Consider the following 12,380-nt stretch of genomic DNA (forward strand, 5'->3'; position numbering starts at 1 on the left):
ATGTATAAAATTCCAAGCAAGCTGGGGGAAGAAACAAGAGAAGACTCCGTGCACAAACAACTTACCATTCTGCTGAGCAAACAAACATATTGCCCCCAAAGAAACAACTAAAAAGACTACTGTCTTCTTATGAGGCAAAACCAGTCCTCTACCCGCCCACCTTGGGTTGTGGGAGCCCAGGGTTCATCAGAAGAGAGGAATCACTGCTGGCTGCAGTGGCCCAGAATGGACCATGAGAGGAGAATTTGAACTGGGGGCCAAGGGATACACAGGGTCCAGCAACAAGGGGAGAGGAAGGAAGGTCACCTCCCACATACTATCTTCTCTCTATCCTGACCAGAGTCACCAGCAGAGGGTCCTGAGGTCCTCAGGATGGTGAAAGCACAAGAGTAAAGGAGCCTAGTAAGGAGCAGGAGAGAGTAAGTACTTCTCTCTCGCCCAGGAGGGTGACTGAGACAAGGCAGGGGCAAGAGAGTCTAGTTCAGGACCTTGGAGAAGGTCTATGTTGCAGGTGTATACAATGTCACAGAAGACAGGAAAGGACAGAGGTCCAGGAAGAAAAGAGGGAAATCAACTGTTTCAGGCTTTTGGACATTGAGGAGAAAAGGACTGTATTTAGCCACGGATGACTTATAATAGTAAAAATGGAAACAATCTAAATATCTGACAGTAGAGGAATTATAAACATGTATTGGATTAAAAAAAAAAAAAAAAGACAAGAATAAAGGAGCCTGGCTGGGTGCAATGACCAGAAACACCTGCACTGAAGTCTGCATGAGCAAAATACAAATGTCTGTATTAAGTCATTGTCATTAAGCCGTAAGTCATTGATTGAAGAGGCTAGTTACAGCAACTGGTTTGACTAATGAATGCAGTGACCCTGTCCCCTGGCCAGAGCTGATGGACCCAGGGTCAGACAGCTGACCCAAGCTCAGTCAAGCAAAGACTCTCTCTGGGAAATGAAAGAGAAGCCCGGAGACCAGCAGTCACGAGAACTGAGCCGTGTGAATGGCCTGTCCTCGAAAAGAGCCCCAAACTACGAGCCACCCAGTCCTGTCCACCCGGTTCTTTCCTCAAGCGTGTGAGATGTCCCAGAATCATTCCAAAAGATTCTGTTTTGACTTAAGTTATTGGCAGAGTCAATGGAAGGATAATAATTTGAGATTTTAGCCTGAGTACTTTTTCATTTTCATGATTTCCTACTACCTGCTGCCACCCTTTCCCCATTCAGGCAGGAGCCACGGTATCCTAGGTCTATTGCCTCAGAGAAGGGATGACCCGGTAGGATGCAGAGAACAAGACAGTCAGATTCTTAGCTTTTGAGTTTCAAATCTAAGAAGCAGCAGTCTTGGAAGGAGAGGTGCAAAACGAGGCTGTCCTGCCCGTGAGTAAACAAACCAGCCCCAAATCCCCAGCCTGGGAGAACAGAGGGAGTCAGGCAGGGAGGGAAGAGAACGGAGGAAGGTCTGGGTCCCCAGGCTGGGCTGGTGGTGCTAAGGGATGCTGGGAAACTCCACAGAGGTTTGGGGATTCTGAAAGCAGAGGGGACTCGTGCCCATCCTTCTTATTGGGTGGAGCTGAGAAAAGGGCGCCATGCTTTGCAGAAACGTTGTCTAGTGTCCTGTCAAATGACTCTGGAGCATCTCTGAGGCTCTGTGTGTCCCTCCACGCCCTGGAGAGGAGCACATGTTCCCACTGCACCTGAGAGAGGGCCAAACTAAGATACGGCAGAGTGGTACTGGAACCCAGGCAGTCAAGCGTCCGAATCTATTATCTCTACAATTATGCAACGGTGTTATAGAGAAAGTATGGAAAAAATAACTTAATTACCTGGGGATAGAAATGGATACCCGCTATTCTTGCAAACCCAAAGAACCTGAATTAACAGCACGAAAGCTAAGACCTAGACTCGCTCACAGCTGGTGACCTGGCCTTTCCTCCACGCCCGTTTCTCTTCCACCCCAGCCTCCTGAGGGTCCGGAATCCATTCTCTTAGGAGGGTCTGGGCTCTAAAAGCTCGAGAAATAGCGGTACCTCGTGGGATCTAAGGCACTGAAGGGGCCCAGCCCCCCAAGGCAGAGCAAGGCCTTCTGCAGCCTGAAACGGAAAGTTTCCTCCAACATTGTCCTTGTCTGCCTCAGTTCCTGGTGGGATTGTGAGCAGACAATGGGGACCTGGCAGGCCTGGTAACTAGCGGTAATCATTTATAATATCTGGGTGGCGGCCTGATTTCCCATCCCAGGGTGCCTCGCTGGCTGCCAAGGAACCAGGCTGACGCCCCAGAAACCCTGAACAGATTGTCCCATCCTCCATGGGGCTGGAGGGAGGAAGAATAAAGTGGAGGTAGGTCCCTGCTGGCCAGGGGACCAACTGCATCAGAGACCCCGCTCCACCTTGGGGACTTCCCTGGAGAAGGACGGAAGGCAGAGGATACAAAGTCAGAGCTGATCCTACTCCTCGCTGGCCAAGTGCCTGCTGTGTGACCTCTGGCCAGCTGCTGGAGGCTCTGCACTTGAATCTTCTTACCTGCAAACGAGCCCACACCTACCCTAGAGACAGAGTGCAGCCCTTCCACTGCTGGGTGCCTGTGCTGAACCAGCTTTAAATGTTTTGAAAATCTCTGCTTATAGGATCCATTCCCAAAGGGGTAGGAAAGAGCGTGCCGAATCGGTAAATGCCACATACTTGCTGCTACTTTAGGCCATGCCTCATTCAGCAGGAACTCAATAGATGTTTACTGCCAAACGCTTGGGCTGTCCCCAAACTGGGAAAATATACTGGTTGAGACTGAACTCGGCATAATACAGACCTTGGGTTCCAGGGCTGTGCAACCTGAGGTAAGTTTGGTAATCTCTCTGAGCTGCATGTATAAAATGGGAATAAATTATAGTCACCTGGCTGAGCTGTTGGGGAGAGTCAACAGGATGACGCAGGCAAGGTGCCTAGCAAAGGGCCTAACACACAGCATGTGCTGAATGAATCAAGGATTGAGACGCTGTGGCTAGCGGGTCCCTGCTGCCTGGCCTGGGAGAGCCTCTTCTCTCTCTCTGTGGTGTTTTCACGGCACTTCCACTTCCAGCCCTGTTAGGAAGTGCAGCATCTGGATGCCTGAGACAAAGCCCAGGTCTTCTGGGGTGGGGTGGGAGGGGGAGCAGGGTGGCTAAAGCAGCTGATTCTTCCAAGGGACACATGCCACCAGGCAGAGGCAGAGACCTGAAACAGGATTAAAACCTCTGTTCTGCTGGCCTCTTATTTTGTGTTATTGGTGAAATTAGATTTCCTGCCTTTCAAATCCTGTTAGTTTTGTTTGTGGAGCTGAAACCCATTTGTCTTTTATTATTAACCTTTGAGCTCAGTTTGGCCTCTGGTTTTCCCATGTTCTCAGTGGTTAAAGAAATAATTGGGTTATTCGGGGGTTTTGACCTCTACTCTCTTTTCCAGATGGATCGCCTGTCTCAACTCATCAGAAATTAAAAGGCGGCCCAGCCCTCGTGGTGAGTATGGGTTATGCGGTTCTGAAAGGTTCACAGGCTCTCTGTCCATCCATTCACCACCTGCCCCTACATGTCCATCGTCCATCCATCCACCCTCCCACAGCCTCGCTGAGCCTGCCATACAGTCGGTTCTGCTGTAACGCAAAACATACATTCCTAAAAACCACAGTGCAGTGCAAAGTCCTGCAGTCAAACACAGAGCTTATGGGGAAAATATGGTTAGGGGCACAACACCCAAAAAGTGTATCGAAGAAAAAAAAGGACAGGGACATAATAAAAAAGGTGGCACAGTCTTATACCTGTAAGATGGTTAAGAAACGCATAGATACTACAATAAATATGGTGCTTTACCTTGAAGACAGCCTGACGCTTGCTCTTGGAAATGAGTGTCAGCAGGTCTGCAGTGTGAGTTACTGCAAAGTGGTGACGGAGGGCTGCCTGAAACGGACGGGTGGGAAGCTGTAACGCCAGGTGTGTGTGTGTGGCGGGGGGGCTGAGGGAGGAGGAAGCAAGGAGTATGTTTTGTGCATTCCTAAATGGGTGCAGTTTCCCGAGTTCACCTCGTGTTTCTCGTGGATGAAATCACACCTGAGCAAAGGCGAAATTTATATTGTGCTCAAATTATTCCAGAATACTTCAATTGCGTTGGAACAAATTTGCGTTTTCAAAACACGCACTGCAGCAGAATTGACTGTATGCCAGGATACACAGCATCACACAATCCTGACTCCAGCTTCTCAAGTATTCAAGACATTCCCAAACCTACCCCTCCCCCAACCCCGGGCCACGAGAGCGTAGCTCCTAGGCATGAAGCCAGGGATTTATTTTTTATTGATCAAAAGCTTGCCATGAGCCAAGCACTGATAGTACTAAGTTATCCATATTAACTCATTTAAACCTCATTTAACAATGCTGTGCAAGCTAGGTACTTATTATTAATACCCACTTTCCAGAAGGGGAAACCAAGGCACAGAAAAGTTAAGTAACCCGACCAAGATCACGCTGCTGCTAAGTGGCAGACCTGGGATTTGAACCTGGGAGTCTGGTTCCGGGGTTCATCTACTCTGTCTCTCTGCTACACTGTCTCTGTGTCCCGAGGGGACCTTACCCTTGCCCAGGGCAGAGCACAGGGATTTGCAGTCCACGCTTTGGGGTCAGGCAGTCCTGGATCTGAATCCTGATTCCCCCCCACTCACTGGTTGTAGAGACACATTCTTCACCACTCAGAGCCTGGGTTTCCTTTTCGGTGAAGTAGGAATGAACAATGATAGGCCACCCTTGGTGCTGCTGTAAGTATTAAATGAAATGAATGCCTTAGAACAGAATTTGGTGCAGTCAAGTGCTCAACAAATACTGGTGCTTATAAAACAGAAGCAAACAAATCCCCATCTCCTAGCCCATGGCCACATCTGTCCTGCTTGTCCTTCAGGCACGATGACTGCTAAGTAGCAGAGGTGGGAAAGGGAAAGGGGGTTCTGACCACCCACCCATCCTCCTGGGCCTTTGGTGATGACTGAAGCAGCCTTGACAGGAAGCCATCCTGAGGCCGGGTGCAGTGGCCCTGCCATCGGCTCACACTCTGCTCTCCAGAGCTGTGGGCACCGTGACCCAGACACCCGCGGAGCAGGATGCTGATGACCCAGACACCACAGGACAAGCAGGGGCAGAGGGAAGGAGGAGGAGGGGCACCAGCAGCCAGCCTGGAGAGCTTTGCGTTTATGGGGAGGATGCTGAGACCCTGGGTCTGTGATGAAGGAGGCTGGGGAGGGGTGGGGAGGAGAGGCAAGTGTGTGTATGTACTTCTGCACGTAGTCTCCACCTATTACTCATCCAAATTTGTGGGGCATCTCCTGTGGGCCAGGCCCTGTGCTGAGCAGGCACCAAACTCAGTGTCTAGTAGGACAGATAAGACACACATGTGACAAGTAAGACAGACTGCTGGGTGCTGTGGTGGGGGAAGAACAGGCTGTGGAAGCTGCTGATGCAGCCAGAGGAATGGCAGACCTGAGCCATTCCACTTCCCCTGCCCACTCCCAGGACAGACATTGCCAATCAACCTCAACGCTCCTGCCAAGCCCAGACCGCACTTCAGAATCCTTCTCAACACAGCACTCCAGGAAGCCACTATCAATTAGCTGAAGTTGGCACATGAGATATAGCTTATGTTCTTAGCTGAGATCTGGAGGAAGAATGAGTCAGAGGGTAAAGAGGGAGCAGGGGTAGGAAAGGGAGTGCCAGGTAGAGGGAGCAATGTATGCAAAGATCTGGAGGTGAGACGGAGGGAAGTGTAAGAGGTTCAGTGGTGGAGCAGGGGGCACACAGCTGCAGACTGCGGGAAGCTGGCAGAATCCAGAGGAAATAAGTGCTGAGTGACAGACTGTGCAGTTTAGACCAAAAAGGAGACTTGCAGGTATCCAGGCAAGAGTGATGAGTGGCCTCACGGCTGGGGGAGGGGAGGGGAGTGGATGGAGTCAAAGACAATTAGGAGTGAAATGGTAGAGCCCAATCATGGACTGGATACGAAGTGCGAGAGAGCAGGAGGTGTCTGGGAGAGTCGTCTGGTTTGGGCAGCTGGGAGATGGTGGCGCTGTGCACTCAGAAAGCACAGCAGACGCTGCTACTGTCCCCCACATCCCCTGATCCTCACCATGTCCGTGCTTAGTGACTTCTAACTGTTGGCACCCTCACTCCTCTGTCCATGTTTCTCTGGCCCCCAAGAAATTTCTCTGGTCTCCAGGGCCCTCATTGCCACAGGAAGGGCAGGAGAGTTAAACGTGAACATCCATCAACCAGTAACCGATGAGAGTGGGAGTATAAATACCGCAGCTCCCTGGCCTCCCAGGAAATGACTCTCAGGCACCTGTTCCACACTGACTCCTAGAGTCCCCATCAGGATTAAGCTCCGGATGCCCACAGTGGCAGCTGGCTTCTCAACACACATGTTATTGGATGCCTCCCCTGCCGTATCTCCCTTATGGGCCCCTCCACCATGGTTTTCCAGAATCACCTTCCAAGTAAACTGCTTGCACGCAAATCCATGTCTTGGGTCTGGTTCTGGGGAACCCAAACTGAAGCAGATGGTCACCAGGGAGTATCTCAGGATTGATGAGGGGTCGGGGGAGGTACTCATGGTCCTTTCTCAGGGGGCTTGAATCCTTGCCCTTTATCTAGGGGATACGGGCCTGCTTGGGGCGGGGGTGGGAGTGGGAGCTTGGATGGTTACCCAACCCATAACTGTTCCCTTCCATCCTTAACATACAGAACCAAATTTTCAATCAGGCAGAAAGGGGCATCGGAAAAGAAAACCTCTCCCCAGTCCCAGGGGATAAACCAGGATTGGTCCACCATGCTGAGGCCTGAGGAGGGAAAAGACAGACTCGTCGAGCCACCAAACCATCCTGGAAGCATCCACCTCCAGAAATCTTGACAGACGCAGCCATTAAAGGAGGGAAAGAGTCGAGTAGAATGGTTAAGGGCAGACTCCAAATGCTAGATTTGAATCCCCAAAATTGAAGTCACTTACTGGCTGTGTGACCTTGGGCAAATTAATTAACCTCTTTTGGCTTTCATTTCCTCATCTGTAACATGAGGATATTAACAGTTCCAGGGTTATCAGGTTATTGGGAGAATTAAATGAGTCAATACGTGTAAAAACACTTAGCACAGTGCCCACACGTAGCAAGTGCTCTGTATAGTGTTAGCTCTAGAACATTACTACCGTTAAGCCAGAGCTTCTCAACCTTAACCCACGAACCACCTGGGGATCTTGTTAGAAGCCTGAGATGAAGCCAAAGCAATCTTGGAAAAAAAAAAAACAGAGTTGGAGGAATCAGACTCCCTGACCTCAGACTATACTACAAAGCTACAATAATCAAGACTATATGGTACTGGTACAAAAACCGAAATACAGATCAATGGAACAGGATAGAAAGCCCTGAGATAAACCCACGCACCTGTGGTCAACTAATCTAGGACAAAGGAGGCATGGATATACAATGGAGAAAAGACAGTCTCTTCAATAAGTGATGCTGGGAAAACTGGACAGCTACATGTAAAAGGATGAAATTAGAACACTCCCTAACACCATACACAAAAATAAACTCAAAATGGATTAGAGACCTAAATGTAAGACTGGACACTATAAATCTCTTGGAGGAAAACATAGGAAGAACACTCTATGACATAAATCACAGCAAGATCTTTTATGACCCACCTCCTAGAGTAATGGAAATAAAAACAAAAATAAACAAATGGGACCTAATGAAACTTAAAAGCTTTTGCACAGCAAAGGAAACTATAAACAAGACAAAAAGACAACCCTCAGAATGGGAGAAAACATTTGCAAACGAATCAACGGACAAAGGATTAATCTCCAAAATATATAAACAGCTCATACAGCTCAATATCAAAAAAACAAAAAACCCAATCCAAAAATGGGCGGAAGACCTAAATAGACATTTCTCCAAAGAAGACATACTGATGGCCAAGAGGCACACGAAAAGATGCTCAACATCACTAATTATTAGAGAAATGCAAATCAAAACTACAATGAGGTATCACATCACAACGGTTAGAATGGGCATCATCAGAAAATCTACAAACAATAAATACTGGAGAGGGTGTGGAGAAAAGGGAACCCTCTTGCACTGTTGGTGGGAATGTAAACTGATACAGCCACTATGGAGAACAGTATGGAGGTTCCTTAAAAAACTAAAAACAGAATTACCATATGACCCAGCAAGTCCACTACTGGGCATATACCAAGAGAAAACCATAATTCAAAAAGACACATGCACCCCAATGTTCATTGCAGCACTATTTACAACAGCAAGGTCATGGAAGCAACCTAAATGCCCATCGAAAGACAAATGGATGAAGAAGATGTGGTACATGTATACAATGCAATATTACTCAGCCATAACAAGGAACGAAACTGGGTCATTTGTAGCGACATGAATGGACCTAGAGACTGTCATACAGAGTGAAGTAAGTCAGAAAGAGAAAAATAAATATCGTATATTAAGGCATATATGTGGAATCTAGAAAAAGAGTACAGATGAACCGGTTTGCAGGGCAGAAATAGAGACACAGATGTAGAGAACAAATGTATGGACACCAAGAGGGTAAAGTGGGGTGGGGGATGAATTGGGAGATTGGGATTGACATATACATATACTAATATGTATAAAATAGGTAACTAGTAAGAACCTGCTGTACAGCACAGGGAACTCTGCTTCACTGTACAGTAGAAACTAACACAACACTGTGAAACTATACCCCAATTAAAAAAAAAATCTTTTGAAACTTGTTTAAAAATAAATAAATAAAAATACTACCTTGCTAAATAGCAAAAGAAAAAAAAGAGAAACCTGAGATGATGCATTTCTTTTTATTCTTTTTTTTTGACCATGCCACGTGGCATGCAGGATCTTCATTCCCCGACCAGGGATCAAACCTGTGCCCCCTGCAGTGGAAGGGTGGATTCTTAACCACTGGACCACCAGGGAAGTCCCAAGAGATGCTGCATCTCTCTAACAAGCTCCCACGGGATGCTGCTGGGCCGTGGGCCACACTTTGAATAGCAAGGGCTAAAGCCACTGTAACTGGTATCGTGTAGCCTGGAGCCCAAGCATTGTCACTGGCAGAATGGCCCAACCCTTGTGGGGAGCCCTTGTTCCCCAGCCCTGAGAGCTGGCTGCATGCAGCATTTCCAAAGTTCTCTGTGCCTGCCCTTTGCATCTCTCACCACACTGCTAGTTGCATGGTCAGTGGAAGGCAGGGTCTCTAAGATGCCCGGCCCAACTGTCTAGCACACTGTAGGTACTAAATGAAAATCCACTGTAGGTGCTAAATGAAAACCCTTGGCCCACTTGCAGGAATAAACACACCTGGCAGCACCAGGGGCTGCAGGCTGGCAGGGGCTCCTCAAACACGCCGGCTCCCTATAAGCCTCAGCTGGGCTGGCAGGAGCCCAGGGGGAGGACGGTCACACCCCCTCCTATTTCAGAGCCTGGCATCTGGGTCCTGCCAGTGCCCCAAATACCTCCAGAACAAAGAGGAGGCTGACCACAGCTCAGTGTCCCCACCTGTCCCTTCCACTTCCCTTCCTCACCCAGGTGTTGAGGGAAGGGGGTAGCACCTGGCTGGGCTCCACCAAGACTCAGCCCCTCTTGGGAGGGCAAGGCTCTCCCCTCTCCTGGACGAATCACCCTCCAAAACACCTGATCCTTCCTCAACTGTCTCAAGACACCCACCGCAAACCTTTTAATAATCATAATCATCACAGCCAACATTTATCCCGTGCTTATCCTGTGCTAAGCACATTCTAGACACAATTATAATGGGGGTGGCTCACTCTATCTACTAGGATGCAACTGGCCACAAGGAGCAAAATACTCAACTTACAGTGGCTGAATCAACAAACAACAATACCAACAGCTAATAATAATAATGCTTGCTATGTGCCAGCCACTGTTCTAAGTGTTTTACATATATTAACTCATTGAATCCTCACAACAAGTCTATTAGTGGTCTGTACTATTATGGACCCCTTTCTATAGATGAAGAAACTGGGACCAGAGAGGTAAAGTAACTTCCCTAAAGCCACACAGCTCTTAAGCAGCAGAAATGAGGCTAAAACCAGGGTTGTCCGACTCCAGAGTCCTGGCTTTGAACACGTCTGTAATATAGCATACTCTCTGGTCCCTTAAATCACATGACAGCAAATGACAACAAGAGGCACCTCCTAAGCACCTGTCGTGTGCAGGCATCATCTCATTTCTTCTTCACGACACCCTCCTATGCTGCTCCCCTTGGACAGGTCATGTGGTCTCTCCGAGCCTTCAGCTCCTCTTCTGTAAAATGGGAATATGGGTTTGACCCCCTGCTGTTGTTCATTGCACCATGTTGCCGCCCCCGTGACCTGGTCTTCTGACCTGTCTGCAAGGCCAACAGACGAGATGTTTATCCGCCTCCTTAAAGCTTAGAGGACTAGAGACATGCCCAAGGCCATTCAGGGGGTCAGTGGCCAAGCCAGGACTAAGTACCCAGATCTCCTGACCCCCTGAAACTCAGCAGGGACCCACTGCTACCCAGATGCCTAGAATATCTTCCTCCAAGTTTTGCTGCCTTGCCAAGTTTCTTAGGTTAAAGCAAACATTTGTTCCCTTCTTCTTCGTCCTCCTCCTCTCCCTCTCCCTCCCGCCTGTCCTCCTTCTCTTCTCGCCCTCCGGAAAGTCTCCCTAGGAGGTGGGTGGACCAGCAGCATCCGCCAAGGCAAGGCCATTCAGAGACCGGAGACGCCCCGTTTAGGAGGGGCGGAGGGGGAGAAGGCTTTCAGGCGGCAGAGCTCCCAGCTGCGAGGAAGGGCCAGAAACAGGAGGGGGGCAGAAGGTGGCAGCTGAGCCCCAGCCCCACCCCCCAGCGGCCTGGCTGGGTGTCTGGCCTTGGACAAGCCACTCAGCCAGGACTGTCCAATGGAACTTCCTATGATGACGGAAACAGTCGACGTCTGCACAGTCCGATACAGTTGGTGCTGGACACATGCTGCTACTGAGCACTTGAAATATGGCGAATGCAACAGACGAAAAGAGTATTTAATCTTAATTCATTTACATTTATATAGCCACATTCGTCCAGGGTCTATCACACTGGACAGCAGGGCACTTAACTTTTCCAAGCCCCAGTCTCCCCTTGTGCTTGACAAGGATGGTGATACCCCTGTCCTCCTTGGCCGATGACGGCTGAGACAATGAAGCGATGGCGTGCTGTGGTACAAGCCCCGGCTGAGAGTCGGGACTCCTGGGTTCCAGACCTATTAACGTGCTGTGTGATCCAGGCCAAGCCCCACAACCTCTCTGAGTGCCCTGGTCATCCGTACAATGAGGAAGTCACTTTGGATCAAAGTTTCCTTGCCAGGGATGGGGTTTAGGAGAATGTAGGAACCTGCTATAGTTACACGAAGTGTGTTTGTATGACTGTGCGTGTAAGAATGAGTGTCTGTGGGAGCTTCCCTGGTGGTCCAGTGGTTGAGAATCCACCTTCCTATGCAGGAGACGCAGGTTTGATCACTGGCCAGGGAACTAAGATCCCACATGCCTCAGGGCAACTAAACCCGTGCACCACAACTACCGAGCCCAAGCACCTCAACTAGAGAGCCCACGTGCCGCAACAAAAGGTCCCGTATGCCACAACGAAGATCCGCGTGCCACAACTAAGACCTGATGCAGCCAAAAAAATAAGTAAATAAAATTTTAAAAATTAAGAAAAAAATGAGTGTTTGTGTTAGGGTGCATATGTGTATATTTATCAGGGGAAAGCAGGCTCAAAGCTTTCCCAAAATTCTTAGAGGGGTCCATGATTGTTCCAACAATGAGAGCCCCAGTCTAGATTGGTCTTCTCCCAGGGAGCCTTTTAAAAATGGAATTCCCAGGCTCCACTCTCAAGGAGTGTGATTCAGCAGCTTGGACTTGGGGCCCTGAGATCTGTATTTGTAGCAAGTTCCCAGCGATTCTGATGTACAGCTGGGGGAGAGAAACACAGGCAAGGAGCCAGTTGGACCTAATGTTTTATGACTTGATGTGTGTGAAACTCCTCATCAAGCAGTAGTACATATTTTTAAAAACCAATTGGGATTTAAGGAACTAAGAGAGTAAAGAGGAAATAACAACGATCCTAACAAAACCCCTTCCAACCCCCTTCTTCATTTACTGACACTGCTTTGCCAGCCACTGTGCCATGTGCTTTATAAATATTAACCCATTTAATCCTCATAACACCCCCTATGAGGTTGGTAGTATTGTCCCCATTTTACAGACGAGGAAACTGAGGCACAGACAGGTGACCTGTTCAGGATCACACAGCCAGTGAGCGGTGGAGCCAGGATTG

The 12,380-nt window shown here is 48.8% G+C and overlaps 1 protein-coding gene across 1 annotated transcript in view; it reads right to left on the bottom strand.

The window, feature by feature from the left end:
* Nucleotides 1–12,380, bottom strand: part of RIMS4 (regulating synaptic membrane exocytosis 4) — a 60,021-nt gene that overhangs the window by 9,244 nt on the left and 38,397 nt on the right. The window lies entirely within an intron of this gene.

The sequence above is a fragment of the Balaenoptera acutorostrata genome, chromosome 15 (genome assembly GCF_949987535.1).
Source record: "Balaenoptera acutorostrata chromosome 15, mBalAcu1.1, whole genome shotgun sequence".
Lineage (NCBI taxonomy): Eukaryota > Metazoa > Chordata > Mammalia > Artiodactyla > Balaenopteridae > Balaenoptera > Balaenoptera acutorostrata.